Source organism: Passer domesticus, chromosome 11 (genome assembly GCF_036417665.1).
Source record: "Passer domesticus isolate bPasDom1 chromosome 11, bPasDom1.hap1, whole genome shotgun sequence".
NCBI classification, from domain to species: Eukaryota; Metazoa; Chordata; class Aves; order Passeriformes; family Passeridae; genus Passer; species Passer domesticus.
The window spans coordinates 15146530-15169617 of record NC_087484.1 but is presented as its reverse complement, the minus strand read 5'-3'; the positions used below and the strand labels follow the sequence as shown (position 1 = coordinate 15169617).

Sequence of the window (23088 nt, the reverse complement as noted above, 5' to 3'; positions counted from 1 at the left end):
AGAAAAGAGATGCCAGCAGCTGCAGCACAGTAGCTGAAGCATATCATTTCTCCTTGTGTTAACCTAGACATTGCGAGGGGGCAGCCAGCCACAAAAGATGCTTCCCTCCAATTATTGTACTTATCTCGGAAATAATCTGAAAAGGGCCATCTGACAGGCAGAATGCCATCTTTCTATTGCTAAGCAACCCCTGATATCTCTTTTCAGGAGGAGTGATCAGCTTCCTGAAGAGTACACAGCTGAATTTAAAGAAGCCTTTTTTCCTTCTACGTTTCTTTTATTCTCTTTCTCATTTTTTTCCCATTTTTTAAAACTACATAAAACAACTGCTGATGATCCTATAATTACAAAAAAAAAAAAAAAGAAAAAAGAAAAAAAGGACTGGGAAATGCTTGCTAGGCAAAAGACAAGCAAAATCTGAGCTGCAGACTGCAGTCAATAACACAAAGTTGACAATGATGGCACAAATTATCTTCCACCATAGCTGATGCTATGATGCTAAAGAAAATTAAATGCACCTCTCTATGCAGAAAATTTGGCTTGGAAAGAAAAAGTGGTAGAAAAGTGGGAGGTAGACTACATCTTCTTTACATTATGCTTTCCCATTCCTTTTCTTCCATTTGGTTCTCCTTTCTTACTTCTAGCTCTTATTTGGCAACAATTCAGCAGCATAGGTGTTGAGATTGAACATGTACTTTTACCCACTTTTGTTGTTTGCTAAGGCCCTTAGTGCTGCCTTTTTGCTGGTTCCCTGTTTTCCTTTCTCCTTGTCTCTGGGGTCACAGGTTTCTGCCATTTACTCCTCTTTCAGCAGCTCTCACTTAACTGAACAAGTATATTTCAAGTTGGCAGTATGTCCATAGTGGTGTCTTGAAGCCAGTTGTTTACACAGTGGTGCTTTTCAGTGTGGTAAACATACCCACAAATGCTCTGTCTCATGTTGGCTGTTTTCTCACTGAACCTTTGTGTTACAACATGCAGAAAGAGGTTTCTTGTGCATGCAGGGGTTGCTTTATTCTTTTTTCCCTAACCATGAAAAATTATGAGTGCCCTCACTGATCTTTTCAGTTGATGCAGATAGCAAAGGACTCAGTCAAAATTTTCTCCAAACAGGTCCAGATCTTAGATCAAGTTCTCCCACCAGTGAATAGAGGGCATAGCACAAGATCTTCCTTTTCCAGCTTGCCCTCTGCCTTGTCTGCCTGCGTACGCTGAGGTCAATCCATAATCAAGAAGCTCAGTTTAACCTCTTGAACTCAACGGCCACTCAGCAGACATCATGCCATAAATAAGGATATTCTTTCCCAGTCTCTCAAGCTCAAGCACATACTGAAGATACAATCTAGCTTGAGCATGCTAGTGCTCAATTAAATCCATTGTCTCACATTTATCAGTAGCAATACAGAAATTTTCAGATACCCTGTTGAGGGGTTGAGTAGAAACAATTTCACTGGACAAGGTCAGAGCTGGAATGAAAAAATGCCCACACAGGATGTATTTGCAGTTATCTTTCCAGTTGCACTGAGTACCTGGAGTGACTATGGCTTGAGTTTTACTGCTCTTTCTCTTTGTGTGAACGATGGTAGCAAAAGCACCCATCAGTATAAGGGTGAATACCAGTGTAGTGGGCAAAACAACTCTGAAATTATGGTCCGTTTAAGGACAGTTTGAAAGTCTATACCTGAGATAAATTCATCAGGTCAATTAGGCAAAGAAATAATTAACACATCAGAGAATGATGCAAGGGAAAATTCCTGGTGGGGAGGAATCTGTAAGGAACCAGAGGGTTTTGTGGTGCAGGGTTATCCCCTGTAGTGAATTGCCTTTATGGAACCACAATTTTCTCAACAAGGATCTCCCACAGGGGATAAAGAAATCTTCCTTTTGTAAAAGACCTCAAAATAATTCAAGCTGTCTGCCAGTAATTAAATCCATTACACTAGCAACAGGTGGTAAAGCTGTAATTTTTTCACATCTGTTATCATTTTAATGAGTCAGTATGTATTCATTGCAAGAGCTGGGTAAACCACAGAGCAGAGAGGGCTGGGTTGATGGCTGTCATCCAGGCAGCTGCTGTGCTCACTCCTGTAGTTATCTGAAGAGCAGAGCAGAGGGGATGTGAGATTATCTGGTAGGCAGGAAGGGGTTTGGGCAGGATTCCAAAAGGTAGGAAGGCTTAGGGATTTAAAAGGGAGTGAAAAGATTTCATAGGTTCCTTATGGAGAAGAGTAAAAAAGAAAAAAGGAACTTTGGTTGTGTTTAGAGCATTACCTTGATATACCTTCCCTAACACACACTTTCTGTGTGGCCTGGAGTATATTCCTTGGTTGTTCTAGCTTAGTAAATTAGAAAACTAAAATCCCTGAGAAATTTCATAGTTGGTGAGGACAACAGGCATAGGACAGATCACAGTTATGTAGGTGAATTTACCTTAGTCTCCAAATCACAATGCATTTGTGCAAACTGGCCCCTGGGAATAGTGTGCCATCATGAAGAGGTGTGGGTATGTTGCAAGAAGAATTCTATTGAAGAATAGACTCACTAAGACTGAAAACTGCTTTTAATGCAAAGAGCACATGGAATGGCCACAGCTCTGGGTTGCTCTGTAATGCAGCAGGTTGTACATATCACTCCTATATAAGAGTAGGAAAGAATCCTGCTGCTGGGATGTGCAGTGTCCTCACTGCTCTGGAGAGCAGCTGCAGCTTTTTGCTGTACTTCTGGACTCCTGACTTCCCAAGACCATTTTCCATGTTTGGTGGCTTTTTCCACCTCCCTCCAAACAACACTCCTTCTTTAACTCAGAGAGGAAAGGCTCTGTAATTTCAGCTGTCTTTCCTTTACAGAATACTGGCAATAAGTATTTATAGAGATGTGAGAGAAGTTCACAGTCAATTTACATCCAACAAGGTGATGTGACACAAGGTTTCAGGTTTTGTTTAGGACATGTTGTCTTTACACCTCTCCTCAAAGACTGGTTCCTTCTCCACTAGCATCTTGCATGGCAGTATTAAGGATGCTTATTATTGCATTGAGCTACAGTTTTGTAGTGAGTAAATAATTATTCACTTAAAGAACCTTTTAAAAGCCAGTTTAGAACAAAAATATATGTAATTGAGTTATTGCTGTAGGAATTTCTTTAATTATATCTTGTTCCATGGCAATGAACAGATTACTGTAATTCTTTTTAAAGAATCATCATTTAACTGTACTGGAATTTGAACTAACAAAATTTTGCAGCTTGTTTAATGTTAATAGCTATCATTAAGCAGAGGCTACTTGGCTGAAATTTATGGCAAGAGACTGGGTTTGTCCAGCAGATATTTGCTTTTCTGGAAGCTCTCCCATGGGCAGAGCCACAGATCACTCAACTCCTAACCACATCCTCATGGAATTGTGTTACTGTGAACTCCTGTGTGGCCAAAAGACCATCAGAGACCACATATTTTCTTAATTAATAAAATTAGACACAGGAAATTAATAACCCTTAAACTGCCTAAACCTCAGAACAAGTATTGTATTGTTCTGGATAGGGATGGGTGCAGACCAAGTCAGTTCAGGCATCCTTCACACCCTCTTCTTCCTCCCTTTCATATCCTTGACTTTGGAACTGGGCCCTTGCTGTCAGTGCAGGCTGCCCCCAACTCAGCCATTCTTGCCCAAAGGCATCCCAGAAGTGTTCAAGGTCCACAGACACCAGAGCATCACCACAGGTCCTGGTGTGAATGCCCTTTCCAGCTGTGGGTGCCTGACACCTCTGCCAAGGCAGCAGAGGGCCTCCAAGCAGCCTCATCTCATTATTCCAAGGGGGAAATAAGCAGGAGAAAAGAGGGACTCCCTGATATCCAGTTCCCCCATCCTCAAAAAACTGAATAACTAGCCCTTATTTTGTGGAAGAGTATTTGCCCACAGAACACCAAAGTCATGATTCAAGTGTGGTTCTTCACTGAAACAATTAACTTCAGTTTCATGTAATGGCACTGATTGATACAGGAAGTCTCCAGAGTTCGTAAAGGAATGAACCAAAGCAGATTTAATGGAGTTTGGGGAAGGGTAGGCTCTTATGATGGATTTAGTCTTCCTGAGAAATCATTCAGTGTTGCTCAGTGATTCACTGACTGCTGGCCGGATCACTCTTTTTAAGTGATTTATCTGAATCCTTTTCAAATCCTTCCCTTTATTAACATTTCAGCAGTTCCTTTCCTATATGAATTCATGGTAGTTCTGTGTTTCCCAGGAAGATTGCAGGAAAATGGTTTCAAACACGATGATTACATATTGAGCAGATGAGCTGTCTCGGGTTTATGTCACAGCCCATCTGCCTGTTTGAAACAGCCTTCCTGCACTGTGCCATCTCCTCTCCATCGGGCAGGCAGGGAAAAAGACTGCTCATGCTGCATCTTCATTCTGTTTGACCTTTCTAGAGTGTTATTTCGCACACACACTCTCTAAAGTTTGCATTTCCTTCTGTAAATGTAATTTTAATCTCATTCTATTTTGGCAGCAGATACCATTGCAACAAAATCTGTTCATTCTTTATCCCACTATCTTCATTGTGGAAGCTGAAATACAACATGTCAGCTGGAGAAGGGCAGTCTGAGGTAAGCTTGGGGCACACACTTCAAGGCTGGATCCCACAAAGATCTGAATTGTAGTGAAAATCAGAAATGTATAGGTCTTGGTTCTGTGTTCAGCACTGAAGAACTTCTATACTTGAGTTTGGGCTGCGATCAGACTGAGATTTAAAGTGGAGCTTGATCAATTCCCTTCATCAGGCTTCCATTCACGGTGAGTATTTAGAATTAAAATATTTTCCCTACCGGTTTTACGTTTTACTCACTTATTTCTGCTAGTCTGGGTGAATACTTTGCATTATGATAAACCAGCCACAAGGTGTCAATGTAGTGTAGCAGATTATCAGTAAGGGTTTGTTACTACAGCATCCTTTGACTTTCAATGCAATTCATGTCTGCCTTCTGATAGGATATTTCTATCATTAATTGCAAAAATTCTGGTCAGATCACATTTTCTGTACCTGATTCATTTAATCAGTGAAGTCTTTTCATGTTATGATTGCCGGGGTATGAGGTGAAAAATCAGTATAAATGACTGAACTAAATAATGTGACAAGTCACAACTGCTGTAGCACTGTGTTTTAGAAGGAGAGGCTCTCAAAGTGGGATGTAGACTGGTAGAGATCAATTAATTCTTGTCAAAATATCAGAAGTGACCGTAAGCAAGAAAACACAATATGGGGATTCACGTTTCACAGTAAGGAGTCAAAATATCTGGATGAACTGATGTGTTTATAAAGCCCCAGTTACACTCATTTATAAGAGGTGTAATGACAGATGAGACCAGATAGTGATGGAAAAGCAATATTGCAGAATCCTATTTTGTGTCTTCTAGACACAAATTATTGTGTGTCATTAAATGTAAAAACAAATGCCTCAAAAGAACCAGAGCTAAAGCTGAGGTCTGAATTACAAGGGACATGGAAGCAATTTGATTTTGTACCTCAACGGGGGGCTTGGATCTAGGGAGGAGGGGCCTGTCAGAATGAGAATAAAAAGCTGTTAGGAAAATTACTCCTGGAATTGTGAATATTATCTCTTTGAAGTATGCTTAATGGATTTGGGCTAAGAATTTTCAAAGAGGTTAAGGACTTAGCTCCCATTGAATGTCAGTGGCTTTCGGACACTTTACTGCCATAGTCTGCTTTGAAAACCCCAGCTTAGAATATTAATTTTAATGTAATGTACCCTTTTCACTACAGTAGGAGGAAGCAGATCCATGACAGAGAAAAGAACAGAGAAACTACAAAAGAAAGTAAGTTTCTTTGTATAAAATTCTTTCTGTGCAAATTATTTTACTTTACCTAATCTACTCAGACAAGTACAAAGGTACATAAAATAGGTGGCTGAGCAGAGGATATTACATTTCGTGACGCCCTTCACTTGTGTTAATGACCCTCTGATTGTGCTTTGCACAAAGTGGAGGGCACTGGTTAGCAGATAATACCATGAAAATATATCCTTGGGTACATTTCTTAAAAGGACAAAGGGAAGATGGAGCCTGTTTATGCAAAGAGCTGGTTTTCTCAGGTTCTAAACCAGCTGTGACACCATGCTGTCCTTTGAGAGATATTTTATTGGGCAACAGATCAGTGTCAGAGGACAAAAGAGCAGCAGCAATAGATGCATCATATTCCCTGGAGCTCCCTGGGGGCAGGTTGGGACAATGGTTAGAAAAACTGCAAAGTCTGTGGGAATAGAACTCTTGCTGGTTTTGTGCTTTTCTCTTTTGCATTTTCTTTTCATATCATATATCTTAATGAGAGGAACGACTCCCTCACAAATAAAATGCTACAGGGAAGCTTTAAGCTCTTCAGAATGAAAGTATGTTGAAAAGATGGGTTTGCATCGCAGGAGTGGCAACTAAATATGATGAAAAAGCCAGCAGAGAATCACTGCTAGCCCCACCTTACTGTCAAAGACTTGATATTCAAGTGGAGACAAGAGAATATCCTGGCTCCCCTTTAGTGGTATAGTGACACTGCTTTTTAGTACTCTTTTTATTTTATCTCTCCTGAAAGGAACACAAATCTGTGCATTTTTTTTTTCTTGGAATAAACTGTGCAAAAACTAAAACAAATTGCCCATGATGCAGGTGTATTAGGTTTATAATACAGTGTTTGAGTGTTGGTGTTTTTTAATTGCTGTTATGCTAAAGAAAAGTATTTGTTTAGACAAGTGCTGTTGGAAGGGTACAAGTATAGAAGTGAGGTTGACTGGCAGCTCATTTTAGGAATGGGAGAATGAATGTTGAAAGAAAAAACATGTGCCAGAGCTGGCATGTAAGACAATCCCAGTGAATACATTATTTCAACAGAAGCTTGTCACTTTCTTTACACCAGTAAAGAAAAGACAAGTGTCACTTGTCTTTACACCAGTATTATACTGGTGTAAAGAGCAATAGGGTTTCTTTTAATTAAAAAAAAATCTCAGGCTCACAATAACCATAGTAATTGGTTACTATGACTGAAGTGCTTCTTCCTAAACAAGAGCACAAACTGAAGATTTAGATCTGTGTAAATGCAAAATGATTGTCTGTACAAAACCAACAAATTCCTCTTGAGATAAACACACAGGTTTCAAAGTGTGTATCCGAGTCAAGCTGTCATAAGCCCATCTGTTCTATCTGCATCTGAAAAATGAACACCACTTCACAGCAGAGAAGGCACTGAAAGTGTGGCACCTCTTCTTTGGGTTTTGACTTGTTTTATCCAGCCTGGGCAAAGTAAACTATCATGTTAGATGATGATGCTAAAATACCTTTCTTTTACACTAAGACTGTGACATGCCCAAAACACAGAAGCTAAATATTACCTGAGCATTAGCAAAGGGATTATAATATAGCATAAAGAAATGAGAACAATTACTGATTTAAAACTAAGTAATACATCATAATTACCTGTTGTATCCAACCTGGTCTACCTCCTGCCTTCTTGAGGCAGATACACTTTGCTCATGTTTGTCTACAAAAAAAATTAATCTTCAGGATGTTGATCAGCCTCTTCCCAGTCTTTCAGGGCTGCTCAGGATATTCTCAATGTTGCTACATGAGCATTGGTAGTTTTGTTACTACTATGCTTAGGAGCCATTACCTGGACAATGATTTTAGTTTTTGGCTGCAAACAGAAATTGAAACTTCCTGCCATGTTGCATTTACAATCACAAAGATAACACATGGGTCTGTGAAGCAGGAGCATCACCCAGAAACCATGAGCCAATGTTAGATCAGCGTGGATAGCAACAGCCCTGATGCACTGGGAAATTAACTGCCACCAAACCCCTGGAAAGGAGAGCAGAGCTTTAGTGAAGGAATGAAAGGAATTTAAAAAAAGATGTTATTGTGGCTTTGTGGCTTCATTGAGCCTCACTGCCCATTTGGAAAAAAATCACAAGAATACTTGTGAGAAAACCTAGCAGCTGAAAGAATCAGAAAAAAACTAGGTCTGCCATCCGTGAGGGGTGTTTGTGCTTTGCTGCCTCTGGACCCAGGTCTGTAGCATCTTGAAAGAACAGACCTTCTATTGAAATTACATGAAGTGGAGAATATCCCAACTTGCATGTCCTCTGCTGCTTCACACAGTAGCTTTGTGCCTTTTAGTATTTAACAGGAGTCAGCAATGAGGAAATTATTTAACTTTAACTACCTACTCCAGACTTTGAGTTGTCCTAGGCTTCCCCCAGTTTGGAGTGTTTGGTCTAAGAACAGCTCTCTCAAAGCAGGACACCCACTTTAAATTCAATAGGATGCTTTCTTCACAGATTTTAATGTTTTGGCAGTTCAGCCAAACACAGATCAGATGTGGGTGGCAGTATTCACTGTCTGAATCATCTAAGGAGGTTTAGGAGCGCATTGTCTTCTGCTGAATAGAGTTACCCAAATTGTGACCTTAAGATCTCAGAGACCTTCTTGCAGCAAAGCCACTTGAATGACTTTGTGTCTGTCAGCATCTGTAGACAAAGTTCACAAGAAAGGGGCTGTTTACAATTTCTTTCTGTTCCTATTTTTTCAGACATTTTCTACAACACCTGACTTACATAATTTATAGTTTTAATGTGAAGTAGTCCTTAGAGAGACCAGGGAATCATTCCTGTGGTTATGTTGGAAAGATAACTAAATATGCAACGAAAACTAGGAAATGAGTATTTGCTGTTGGCTGGATCTCAGCACAGCCTTTGATACTACTGGGTATAGCATAATTCCTCTCAAATTGGCAAAAGGACTGTGAAGGTAATTCAAAGTCTTTAATTTGGCTATATTATGAATAGTTAGTTCACTTTCTTCCTCTTCACCTGAATTTCTTCCAAGGCGTATTCTGAGTACCCACAATTGCAGCTGATGATTTCTCAATCTCCTTCCTTAAAAATGCCATTTTTCTTGGTTTTCATTCTTCTTCCTGTTAGAAAAACCTGCTTTAAGAAGCTTGGATCCCCAGGACCTCATGCTAGTACAGCCATTGTAAGTTGTGCAGCACACATCTGAGACATTGTCATTTGGCCTCTCTTGCACTTCCTGCCAGTCACACAATCCTGGATCATGCAGGGATAGAGGTCAGCCTAGCAAGGAATGATACCTACACCAGGATGCTGGTGCAATGACTAGGGGAGTCTAAGTGTTGCCTCTCTGCTGATATGAACCCTGAGAAGCAGAGAAGACAGAGATTAAAAGCATTTTTACTGCTACATGCAACAATACAGACACAGAATAGCACACATGCCACATTTTGAGGGTACCTAATTTTGAAATTCTTGCTATAGTGTAGAACTGCTAGTGAGAGTTAGAGAGAATAGATCTTTGCAAGTGTTTTTGAAACACAGCCCTTCCTTAGCAACACACTGGTTGTCTGCAGTAACAGAGCTCTGTGACCCCAGTGCACACCATCTTCACCTCCTGACCACAAGAAAAATGATCAAAAATTGTTGCTCCTGAAGGCATCATTCAGAACCCTGCCAGACTTGGTGTCATTAACCATGAGTCACAAATCTGATAATGCAATTTAAGATATTGAATCATATCCTCAACTTGTGATTCATTACAGGATTTAAATGCCAGAAGTGGCGTCTTGGACTCTATTCCAATATATGTGAGTTCAGATATCCTTCCAAAATAAGCAAGTGACTCTGAGCCATAAATTCAGTTCACCTCAACCACTAATAGTGCCCAGAAAGATTATCCTGTAGCTTTTCTGGCAAGGACAAGGTAATAAACATTCCCCATGCTCTCTCCCTGCCTTCCCCCACCTCCCCCACCCCATTTCACTCCCTATTTCACTTCAAGGATGCCAAAATTAAATTTTCAGCATCTCCAGGAGTGTTAATTCTTTTTCAGACAAAGAGAGGTAAAGTGACCTTACAGGTTTCATTACCAGTGTTGTAAGACTCCATCTCTGGAGGCACAACCTGTGGATAATAATGGCAAAGCATGTGGGAGAATGGAAGTGATCTGCTCCCATCTGCTCTGGAGGGAACATGAGCACCTGAAGAAAGGGCTTCTCCAGAGCTGATCTGACAGAGCACAGTGTATGTGCATGGTCAAAGTGCTCCCTTCATCTCTTAGGGATAAAATACTATTTGCTGGAAAGCAACCATTGCCCATTGGATGCAATGTCTCCTTCAGAGCAATATTCCTGAGTTTTGTTTATTGGTAAACACCAACACACTCTTGTCCCCCATAAGGAAAAGTCATCCATCCTTTGGAGCTGGTAGAAGTGCTGTTTTGAATGGATGGTCCCTTACTACAGCTACAGCATACTACAACAGTGTTTGGGCCTGTGTTCAAGAACAAATAAAAACTAGAAATCACACTCCAGTGTCTGCCACTGCCGCTTTTCACCTGCTGGAAAACCTGTATTTGTTTCTGCTCTGTGCAGTTCCTGTGAGTTGCATTGTTTTTATTTTAACTTTTTCTATTCTTGACAGGCACTCAGGTTACTGTATACCTTCAGGACACAGATTCCCACATCACTGTTTCCTCTTTTAACAGCTCCAGTAATGACCCCCAATTACTCAACCTTGTATGCAGTCACAGAATACAAGAGTTCCCTAATTTCACCAAGTCTTGTTGACAGAGACTCATTTATCAAACAGCAAAGAAGCAGAAAGTCCAAATGCTAAAGGTGGACAATCACATCAGAAATGAGGTCATCTGTACATACCCATAAGTCACAAAGAACATTTATAAGCCGTGGAGATGGTACTTGAGATCAGAAATTCACATTCCTTAACACTTAATAGTCCAAAGGGGATCATTGTAGAGTTGTTTTAAGCACTCTCAGTAACTTCTGCTTTATAGAAAAGTGGTTTGTTTTAGATTTGTAAATTGATCTTGAACATATTCTAATACTGATATATAAATACAGGGGTTTTTTTAGAAGAAATCTGAGCAAAATCATGTGGGAGCTTAATTGTGAAGGAGATAAATATTCTTGCTAAAAGATTAATTTTTTTATCCTCTGATTACTATTTTTAATCTGTTAGGGGCATCACTGGGTTGTATTAACTGGATATTAATACCTGTTAAAGAAATGCAGGAGTTGATATAGAGCCAAATAGCCAAATCCACTGGATGTCAATATGATTAAAGACTCAACCTTGAAGCTGCAGTTACTCTTTCTCTTACAACTCAGTATAAGTAAAATCCCATTGCCTTTACAGCAGTTTCTCTGAATTTACACATGTAGATGTGAATGGACAGTCAAGCATAGCAAGCATTACTCCCAACTTAAATAAAACTAAATAAACCTAACAGACTTTTCCGAAACACCATATGACAATTAACAGGGAGAACTTGTTAAAGCAAAATTTAATTTCTGCCCAACAGGCGCCCTTCATGTTATCAAAGTGCAAATAGCTTCTGATTATTATAGAGCAAGTAAAGATAAAATGATAGTTCATAGGATGTATTAACGATGAGAAAGCAAATTCATAGTGTCAGCATCAAAGCAGCTTAGAAGGACAAACTTGAACACCTTTGCCTTTGCACTACTTCAGACAGATCAGGCTGTCAGTCCCTGACTGAAGTGCCCTGGTTTGGTGCTCACCAGTGCAGCAGGTGTTGGGGCTCAGACCCAAAATGGTGTTTGTGGAACACTGCAGAGGGAAGGGAATTGCCAGAAGATCTGGGTAACAAGGGGCTTCAGCACAAAGGGGGAAGATTAATTGCCATGTCATTTGAAGGACCCGGATGGATCATAGCCCACTCTCAAGAAGCTGGCATCAGTACCAAGGGGAGTTTGGGGAATAGAGAAGGTGCTGCTAACGAGTTCACATTGACTAAGCTTAGCTCCAGAAAGCACAGCAATGTCAGCTGAAAGTGCCATTCAGGCATCAGGGTCTGACTGGTATAAAATAGGTGAGCCTGAATGAGGTACCAATGCTCATGGGAAAACTTCCTGAAAAGGAAGGGAGATTAAGGTACTTCTGTTTCAGAATAAAGTTTTGAAACACACCAGGAGCATAGCAATATCACCCCCAATTTAATGAGAGATGGAGACATTCACCAAGAGTTCTGACAGAGCAGCCCTTCCCCCAAGCCAGGTGCAGCAGTGCTTGTTCAAAATGTCCAAGAGTAGCACATTAATGAGATTTGGTAATTCACATAATCATTTCTCCTCACAGCACGAGCAACAACTGTTTAGTTACCTTTCCAGGGGTCCTGCCTGCAATTAGCTCACCCAAATGCTGACCTATAAATAACTGCCAGAAGGATCTTTCTGACAAAGGATCTCAAAGCACTGGCCAGCAGGTGAGTGAAGCCTGGTTTAGACTGTCCTTAGGCACTGCTGACAGGTGACAGACTGTAGAAGGAAAAAGATTATGCACTGAGATATGGAGGCTCCTAAAGGCTTGAGCTAGAGTTCCACCATTAATCAGGTTAGTTATACAATGTTGTCAGCTCTTAAAATACAGAGCTCCGACTTCAGATAAAAACTGTAAAATTAACCAAGTGAGTGACCTGGAAGTGCAGTGGCTTGTGACTTGTCTTCCACTGCTCTCCCCTTCTTGCACGAAGTACATGGTCCAGGTGTGCTGCTTATTGCTTTCCACTAATGGCAGCTGGCACCCAGCAATGCCCTGCACACTGTGGGGTTCCTTTCCCATTCTTCTTAATTAATTTCCTTTTCTACCTAATTAACATCATTTTTTTTTTTTTCTGATAGGTAAGTCTAGGGAAAATGCCTTGTGCTAAATTGCATATTTTCTTAGATTTCACCCAAAGTTTATATCAGCATAAAAAAGGCATTTCTTTTTCCTGGCAACTCTCAGTGAGAATTCCCTATTTTCAGTGAGTGCAACAGGAATTCAGTCTGTTTGCATTTGATCTAGAAATTTTTCTGTGCTTTCCCAAAACTGTTGGGAATAGAGCAGAAAATCCCAAATCACTATTTTCAGTATTTACAAGGTGTTTTGGTGTAAAGCATGTATGTAAAGCCCAGCTAAGCTTTGTCCTCTGGCGTATGCCCAGTTTTAAGCAGAGAATTCAGCTCAGGCTGTTGAGATGGAGTCAAGCAGACACCAACCTCTGGCTCAGGTAGATTGGAGAAATACCAGTGTGCAAAAGGGAAAAGTGACCTGCAGAATTCCATACACAAGCCTGGGCCACACTTTCATGGTTTTTGAAGTAAGAAGGTAGCCGGAAATCACTTGTCTGTTGTACTTTGAAACATTTCACTTTGTTTACTTTTAGATCAGCTATTTCATTTTGAAAGGATACACGGCTTCAATTACAAATTAAATTTTCTTGCACCTCTAACTTGACAGAGCAATTCTTAGTTTCAGCATTGACAGGCTTTTCTGCCTAACAAAATAACTCATTGCAAATTATTTAATATGACCTGAGGAGAGTGTAAGACAGTAAAAATACTGCCTTAAAAATACAGTATAGCATTCTGTCTCCCAAAAGATTACAACAGGATGTGTTTGACAGCCCTGGTTTATAAAATCATTCTGGTAACACTTACATGTACAAGAATTGTCAAACTTGGTGTTACTAGAGGTCAATTGTCATGTTCTCACTTAATACAAGTGTAAAATAGAGGTGACAAATTTCATTGTAGCCTGACAGTTTTAGACGTGCAGTAGATATAATATCAAAAGTATGTCTTACATCAGAAGTGGCATTTTTAACATTTCTCAACTGAATACACATCCTTCACAATGTTTTGATCTTTTTGTAGCAGGACATGAAAAATGCACATGAGAAAGCTGCCTCCTGCTCTAGGAAGCTATTTCCTATGAGCCAAATATTTTAACTGCTGCATTCTTTGTTATTTTGGATCAGTGCAGTGGCAGGAACAAGCCTCAAGAGAGTTCTGGCAGATTCTAGGACAAAGAAATTTTCAAGAAACTATCAAAATACATGGTTTTCTATGTTAGTATCACTCTTTTTTTTTCCTATTTTTTCCCTCTTGCATTATGCTGTAAGCCTATTCAATGGTCACATTGTTCCAATTTCTTATTCTCATCCTAGCAGCTAATAAGGATGAGCTCAACTCTACCTGTATTCATTTCCATGCTGGTGCTCTAGTTACCTAAAGAATCATGATATCCAATAAATTCTCAGACAGGAGTGATCTGAATTGTTGTCCAAGTGGAGTCCTTGCATGCATAAGCTCCCAAAAAACTGTGAAAATACCAAGGATAATTAGATATCTTCCCTCTGAGGCTTTTTCAAGCAACACCATTCTGTGAGTGTAAGCAAAACTGCAGAGCAGTGTCTTACAGGTAAGATTCTGTAACTTAATCTCTACTATCTATTAGATAAGATGCACATGTATGTGTGTGTGTATATATATATATTATTATATTTATACATTAAAGGTTCCAGAATTATTGACACAATTAATTACTTGTATTCTGAGTGATTATGACTTGGACAATAATATTGTTTTTCAGAAAATTAATATAGGAGTGAATTATGTATTTCCAGGAATAGTTAAAGAAAAAGGTTTGCTATTTCACCTCATGGATACATTGAAATCATGCTGGTGCCCAAATATCAAAATCTTTTAAAAGTTATGAAGGGACAGAAATGTAAAATACATTGTACAGCAGCATGATTTTCTGTTTTATCTCACATATTATATTTTTACTAGCAAACTGTGAAGAATTTTTTTTCCTTTTCTTTTGTGGTGTTTTTGCATCTTTCCCCAACTGCAGTGAATATATTCCAAAAATATAGGGGAAAGTTTTGATTATAACAAAGTCAAATTAATTACCTGAATTTTTACTGAGTGGAAATTACATCAGAAAATGTTGCAGTTGAACAAGATGTTGTTGTAGATCCCTCCCAACTGAAATCATTTACCCTAAAACATTATTTTACTGGCTAGTCAGGAAAAGACCTAGAGTCCATAAACATTTGTGATGGCTCTTGGCAAACCTGAGAAAGGAGATCTCTTTGTATCAGAGAGGTTGAACACAGCCTCAGCAGGGCATTTTTCTTACCTGCCCTGCCTGTGTGGATATAGTATTTGTGTCAGTTAAAATTCAGTTGCTTTGGAGACAGAGAAGTGAAATGTTGTTTTCTGCACAGGGACACAGAAGGGCCCAAGGAGCTGCACTTCACATGCCCTGGACAGTCAAACCCACTCTGTATCTGCTGATGCACATTAGACAGAAAGAACAAGAGAAAGGGTCTCTGTCCTGAAAGGAAATGGAACGCTTTGAGTGTCCTTCAGAGGGGTGACACAGCAAAGGTTTACAAAGGATTCCTGCAGCCTTAATGGAGACAAATCAGGAGTTTGGAACTGTGAGCAGCAAAGGAAGACTTGGAGGCAGGCACACCTGAGTCTTCAAGCTGTGAGGCACCAGTTATAAATGAAACAACTCTCTTGTCCAGATTATTGCTGGAAAACATAACTCAGAATGAATTATTTCAGTCTAGAATCCAGGAAGGATTATTTTTTAAAACTACAGGTTTTTTTAGCTAATGTTGCCCATTAAAATTTCCAGCGTTGGTATTAATTACAGTATGTCTTTGCTACTAATTACAGCATGTGGCAGCAATTTACACTGTGGTACCTATATTTTTCAGAGAGGAAAAGAAGCCAGATGATCCAGCAGAGCAGTGCAGTCATGTCCCCAGCAAGCACCACTGCCTGAAGATCGTCTGCCTTGGTGGAGTGTAAGGGACCATCATTCAGGAGTGAGACAGTGGCTAAGCAAAACCTTTTAATCTTGTAAGAGCAAAGACTTTTCAAGCTAATATTTGAAATTACTTTACAGATAAGGAAGAAGAGGCAACAAGAACATACTAGCATTTATTTGATATATATTTGCCAAATGAATGATTTATCTTCATGCTTTTTTTAAAAGGACAGTGATTACCATATCCCATTTTCACATTCGAAAAAAGTGAAGCATAGAAACTTCCTTTTGGAGCACTGAAATGATCTATTAATACTTACAAGACTGTTTTCCTCATTTTCTGGAAAATTATTTATAATACTTAGCAGTTTTTCCAAAAGAAAATAAGTTCCTTAGCCACTCACTGAGAAATTATCACACCAAGGAGAGTCTTTTTGCAAGCAAACCTCCCCCCCCAGCCACTGAAGCAGCTAAAACCTGCACTCCTTTTCAGCAGCCCAGCTCACTCGTTCCTCCCAGCTGAGGAAAGCTGTGTGCACTGGACTAAGGAGTTCCATGTATTTTTCAGTATGAGCATTTATTTTCTTGTCTGTGCAGTCCTAACCTGTCTGCTCTCACGAACATTATGGGACTCTGACAATTTCTAATGATGACAAAGTAATTCAGCACTGTCTGTGTTTATTCCTCCAGGAATACACTGCTTTAGCTGAAGCACATTTGCAATGTGCATGACCCCTGCTCTCCTTCATAAATCTTTCTGACAAAACAAAGAGATGGGGTAGCATTTGGAACAGGAGCTGTATTAACTGCTGCATCTTCCTGATTTAGGATCTGGTAAACATATTCTCAGATTTAATCCAGTATAGAAGACATTACTTCTATCTTTAAAAAATAGAAGTATTATTTAATACAGTCTAAAATGCATTATTTCATAAAGCTACCAAGCAAATCAGAAAAGCTCAAGAGAGCCAGTTCATTCAAGAGGAAAAAGCTAAAGGCAGATCTGATTTCAGATGGAATTGTGGGTCTGAGGAGGTCTCAGAAGGAATACAATCACTGGTACAAAACTGATACTTCCAGAAACATTGACTCAGGTCCATGGGGCCGCTGTGTCTGCAGCAGGAGGGGAAGTTTCCTTACCATTATATGTCTGTCTTTCAGAACTTCTGGGGTGGGGCATTTCCTTACTGAATAAAATGAAATGTACAACAGCCCCAGGACAGTTCTGTCTCTCCATGGACCTTTTGGACTTTATGAGCAGCCAAGAACAACTGAGGGACTGAATAACAACCAGTACTAGCAGCAAAATAGAGTTGGATAGTGTAGGTAAAATCCTTATACTAGTGAGTAGTACATTCTAGGAAATAATGATTTTTAATAATGGCCACCTGCCATGAAGATCCAGTCAGGGTCAACTTTTACACACCCACCTCTGCCACAGTAGGACAGGGATACAGCTGCTGCCAAGAATGCTGAAGGCAGCTTCTCTGGTCTCCTGCATAGAACTTCAGCACCATTCCCTGAAGGTTTCTGACATCATTCCAAAAATTTTCCTTAGTATCTTCCTATTGAAAAACTGAAAGGCTGAAAAGAAAATGTAGGGGTTTTTTCATATTTCTACATTCTGAATTTTGTGAGCATGTCTTTCCACTGTTCCTGATGGAGCATGGGCTGAAAGTCTTCTCATCTGTTTATTCATCTGAGAAGAAGAAGCAGCATTCATTCTTGGAGCATGAACCCAGCCTCATGCACTAAAGCAATATTGCTTTTCACTGTATCACAGAGAGATTAATATTTATTCAAATTCATACTTATTTATGTGGCTGGTAGAATTAAACTGAGATAATAAAATACAAATACAAATCTAGAGTCTGAAAAACACTTCTTAACTGAGGAGAGCTTCCATTTGTATTTACACAGAACTTTTTAAATTATTTGTTGTTGGTTTTAAAAAGTGCTATTGATAAAAATTGCAAGCTAAAAAAATAGATCTGAGCATGTGTCTGATTTTAGGGGAGCCTTCACTGACAATGCAAGATGTTGTAGCCTGTTAGAGACCCTGTTTCCTTAAAGCATTGTGAGAAGACTGAAGTATAAAAGCACTATCAAGTTTGGAGTCTTACGTGTTGAGTAGTAATAGTCTTGTGTGGATTTATCACTAATTACTATCCTGGTGGGAGGTTTTGGGGAAAATAGGGGGGAAAATCTCCATACATATTCTGAAAAACCAAATGCTTTTGTGTAGACAAAGAGCTGCAGTTTTTTAGCCATTCCTGCTCTTACAGAAGTATGGGCTAATAGTGGAAATAATGTCTACACTGTGGTTAGAAAACCAAGTATTTTAATTGTTGCTATTGAGAGACAAGTATCAGCATACTACATCTTAAATCATCTGGAAAAATGTATTCCTTGGCTATTTTTCCATCAAATGAAATATTGTTTAAAACAGAGAAAACAGTTCTACTTCCTGATATGTTTTTAGCGTGGCTTCAGGGCATTGCTATTTATTTTGCAAGGTCAGAGTAACTGAATGCTATTCATTTCCATGAATTTTTGAAATAAGGCCTAGCATCTATCAATTAAAGTGACAGATGGACTTTTGTCTATTGTAAGCTTTAATCACTGATATTTCAGAACTATTTGCGTCTACATCAGTTCTCTACTTGGCTATTTTTCTTAATTATAGCTTTAGAGATAGAAACTTGTTTAACAAATTTTAAAATTCAAAAAACAAAAAAAGGTCCAGATTAAAAAGTAACAGTTGAGTAAGAATAATTACAAAAAATAAATAATGAAAACAACTAAAAGCTAAAAAGCAACAGTCTGGTTTGCTCTAACAGCCAAATAGCACTAAAAAAAGTGGATTTCTCAGTTAAAATACCTTCAAGCTTTTGATACCTGACCAAAGTCTTGATGACTGCACATTGAAATATGTATTCAGTTTGGTTTTTGGCCAGGTTGTGTGTATACTGGAGAATTACTGCCCAAATGTTTAATGGACAAAGACGGGGAAGGTCATGAAATCTTCATTGCATATTTGTTTAAACCTTTGCTCTTGCTATGATTGCCATCACAGATATATTCAAATTGCCATCCTGATGGTTTTGTTCATCCAAACCTGCATCCCAGTTACTATATTCAGGTTCCCTATCTCAGAGTTATGACTAAGAGAGGACAAGGAGCCAGTGAGGCAAGAGGACAGTGACTTTCTGGGGTATTTCTGGGAATGCACTCTCAGCAGAATTTTATTGTGCACATTTGGAGGATGTGGTCACTGCCTACCCTGAGGCAAGTTCCCCTTTCACATCCTCTGATGTGGATAGTTTGAACCATTTTTTCAGACCTGTTTCAGTGTCTCTTCCCCATCCCCAGTGCAAACAGCCTCCCCAGTTTTTAGTGTCTGACAAGTCCATGCAGTTCTTGTCCTGTGTGTGTGTGTAAATCTGCACAGGTGTGGGGGGAGTCTCATGGTCAGCCCTGCTGTGCTGTGCCTCCTCTGGGTGACAGCAGGCACTCCTCTGCCCTAGAGCCAAGGGATTGCAGTGGCCCTGGACTGCTCTAATCACAGCCCATAGCACCAGCTCAAGAGAGGTAGGGCTGCAGATTGCTGGGCCTTATGGGCCATGTGTCCTACCCATAAAGTTGGATTATGTGTGACACCCACACTGCTGCCTGAGTTAGCACCACCCTGAACAACAGATGCAGCAGCCCAGTTCTGCAGTTCCAGCTCCTCCTCTGTACAGACACTGTATTTTCAAGCTTAACTCCAGGAAAAGATGGAACATAGCACATTTCAAATAACATTTCTATCATCAAATGAGATTTCTTTATTAGCACAACAGACTCTATCCAATATCTGGAAACTCCCTTTCCTCCAGTGTGGTGAAGGACAGCAGGGGAGTGTGAACTGGATGAAATGGGAGGCTAGGCTCATGTAGATCAAAAGGCTCTTGAATCTTGAAGCCTTGCCCAAGTCCTGCCTTCTCCTGAGAAATTCGGCCAGTTGGGATGTTTGAAAGTTATATCTAGTGTAAAGATAATTTTAGACTGGTTTAACCACGTGTGGTTTAAGCTCTGTTAGCCAGTCTAATAACTAATAGTGCTATCACTGATGCTGAACATTTAATTAAGAGCAATTTACAATTACTTACTGCAGTATTTGGGACCATGAAGGAGATTGTGCCTGCATTCCAACATGATACTTTTGGCTGTTTGGAAGCTGTGGGACCCATCCTCCAATTACACAAATCAGGCTGAGCAGCAGGGTGTGAGAGCAAAATCCCCAAACTTGGCTTACATAGGTAATGGGGAAAAGATTACAAAACAATCAAATAGATAAAGAGACAGAAGAGATGGCAGGAGAGCAGGAAACATCCTGCCAGATGCTGCAAAATCCATATTTTAGCATGAATAATAAATAAATAGAAAAAGAGGCAGACGGTTAGGAATAGAGCAATATAAGGAAAATGGTACAAAGTAAATAAGGCAATAAAAATCCATACCAAAAACCAAACTAAGTCCTTCTAAAAGATGTTCTGTATCTGACAGCTACTTAAATGTCACATTATATGGGAAGCATCTATGTGTAGCTGTTGGGATTAATCCCTGCACCTAATGTCAAAAAAGATTTTTTGATTGTGCGTTGCTTTTGTACCAAGGCTGCCAGTGCATGACTAAATAAATATTCACATGTTATTTAAAAATAATTCTTCTCTCTTGGGTAGCTCTATCCTGTATTACCATATGAATGTAAAGCAGCTGACATTGTGATGGGTTGTGAGAGGTTTCATAGACATTTATTAGGTATTTAGTTACATTTCCTATCTGAAAATATTTTCAATGTTGTGCTGGGTTTCTAGATAGCCAAATAAATAGGTAGCAAGCTAAGTCTGAAAAACCCAGTCCACAATAGCCTGCAGAATTTAAAGTACTGCAACCTATCAAAAAAACCCTGCAGAATTCAGATGCAAAAGAAGGTAATTTTTTTGATACTCAGGATCTCACAAAAGCAGCCACTTTAAGCCAGACTGGGGAGGAAATGATGCCCTTAATGACCTTAACATTTCATAAATGGTATCAGTGGACTCTGCAAGGGAGGCAGGACATTTGTAACACTTTTCCTTAGTCCAACATTGAAATTGAAAGTTACTGCAAAAAACACTGTTGGACTGGTGATTGTGCGGTGTCTTGATGGATTTAGATGAGATTTAGATTTAGAGAGAGCAAACTGGGAAAAGATGCCTGTGTAATTTAAACTGTGTTTGCTAAGCAGAACAACATCCCAGCTATAAAGCTGTAAAAGGAAAAACAAAGATTCGGGTTTTTCCCTCACTAGAAATATGAGTAGCGTGGGACTGAGGCAAGGAGAGAAACTAAACAATCAATTCAATATTCACACAAAGAACAAACAAAAAAAATATTCTTTTCATGACACTGAGCAAAATTTCATGAAAAACATGCTTTTATCATCTTGAAGTGATTTGAAGTCATAAGTGAACCACACATAAAACTGATGTAGATGAAGATGAAAGACAGCAATAAAAGCAGTTATCACCAAGACTCTCTGCCCAGAGCAGGGGATGACTTGTGCTGTCCTCCCTCCAGCTCCTTGTGGCCTTCAGTCAAGCATGGCCAGCCTGGCCAGAGTACCTGCATGGAAAGGTGGGAAGATAAAAGGCAGCTCAGACTTTGCAGGGTACAGGGATGTGTCAGCAGCCTAAGCACACGACTATTGTTGCTTGCTGGCCTGAGAACAATAAATCACTGTCTAGCTCCACTCTTCATCCTCAACACCAAGCAAGGCCATTGCTGGCCTGGATTATCAGATCCTCCAGCAGTTCCCATGAGGCACATCCTCTGTTCCAGCAGAGGTGGACCCATATGCTTGAGCTGGAATTCTAGCAACAGTGGAGGTGGTGGCACAGCAATACAGAGCAGGCTGAGGAACAATAAAATGCTCTTTATTTCACCCCCATGCAGTGCCCCAGGCTCTGATCCACAGCAGTCACCCTTTGCAGCAGGGCTCACAAAAGAGCACACATTTTTGGCCTGTGTACTGTATGCTTGCAGTCCCAATTAGATTTTTTTCTCTGATTGCGCCCAGATAAAACATCCAAGATGCAAAACACCACCACAACAGTGAAATCTCCCTAATTCAGCAAATGGTATCATAACAGTGGCCAAAAAAAATAAAGAAATAAAGTGAATTACTGCATAGCTTCCTTGCCCAAAAACTGAGGTAAAAGTGCATCTTACCAGTCTGCCATGGATCCCAGGTTTTCCCTTGGCAAATTGGAAAGAGGCTTGCTGGCACATGTGCCATGCCAGGGCCTGGCTATATGCCGACACCCAAGCTATTAAAGGAAATTCTCATACAGAAAAATCAACAGCTTCAAGCAGTTGGGACTAGTGACATTTTGAGTACGTGCTGCTTGACAATGAGAGCTGTGCAACAGCGTTTTACTGTCACAGGAAATTCTGCCTCCATGTCTCTTTCATTAAATAACTTATTTTGTCATTATTTCTAGCAAGGAAAATAAGGCAAGATCAAGTTAAATAACTTCTCAGGCAAAAATTTGAACAAAAGTGGGTTTTTTTGTTAAGTGTGGAAATGTCCACTGAAAAATAACTGTTTGTCTGTCCAGCACCTTCTGAAGAAGACCCACTTTCCTGCACATGCCAAACCAGCTAAGACACTGAGGATCTGATGAGCCCTAAAAGAACAGAATGTCTTGTTCATTTACATACAGTAAACACATGTTTCATCCAAACACAATTGTGAAATAGTTTTGAAATCCTTCTTTCATTGCAGTTTGGAGACTGTTGGCTAACAAGACTCCCAGAAGGTTTTATTGTCTCTTGTTTACATGGGAGGATCAAATTACAAAAAAAATGTTTTGGAAATATAATTTGTGTTTTGTTTCCTAAGTGCTTTATTTCCGTTGATCTAGTATTTCTAAGATTAAGCATCAGGCACCTCCAGAATCCTTCCAGCATAAACTTATGCTTTAAAGAAAGACATGCATAAAATCTGGCACACATAATGATAGTCTGTCTTTATCACCGCAGTCAAGATAAAATTTAGAAGCTGGAAACACGGCTGTCTAGCAGTCATAATTCTGTCTGCATTTATCTGGCACCAGCTTCCCTTACTCTTTATTATGGTTCATTCTGTATTTTATTCTCCAAATATTTTCTCAGATTGAGTACCTGTAGTACTAATGCTTGACATGCTGAGTAATTCTAATTCTGGCCACTTATGAGAGTAGGTGCGGAGGCTGTGCAAGACTTCACAGAATCAAATCCAAAAGACAAAACTGACACAGATTGTAAAGTCATCATGGCAGCAGCAAAATTAATTTCCATGAAAAGATGTCTTGGAGAAAAGTCTGTACGTCAGAAAGCAAAATCTCAGTTTTCCAGCAATGGA

General features: G+C 39.7%; 1 long non-coding RNA gene across 1 annotated transcript in view; it reads left to right on the top strand.

Annotated features, from left to right (window-relative positions):
* The window catches only part of LOC135278953 (uncharacterized), a 188174-nt gene extending 167809 nt beyond the window's left edge, over positions 1-20365 (top strand). Inside the window, exons 17-21 of the long non-coding RNA XR_010346330.1 lie at positions 4505-4601; positions 4695-4788; positions 5777-5829; positions 12189-12315; positions 15607-20365. This is a non-coding gene — a long non-coding RNA (uncharacterized LOC135278953). The remainder of the gene's footprint in view (positions 1-4504; positions 4602-4694; positions 4789-5776; positions 5830-12188; positions 12316-15606) is intronic.
* The last annotated feature ends 2723 nt before the right edge of the window (positions 20366-23088 follow it).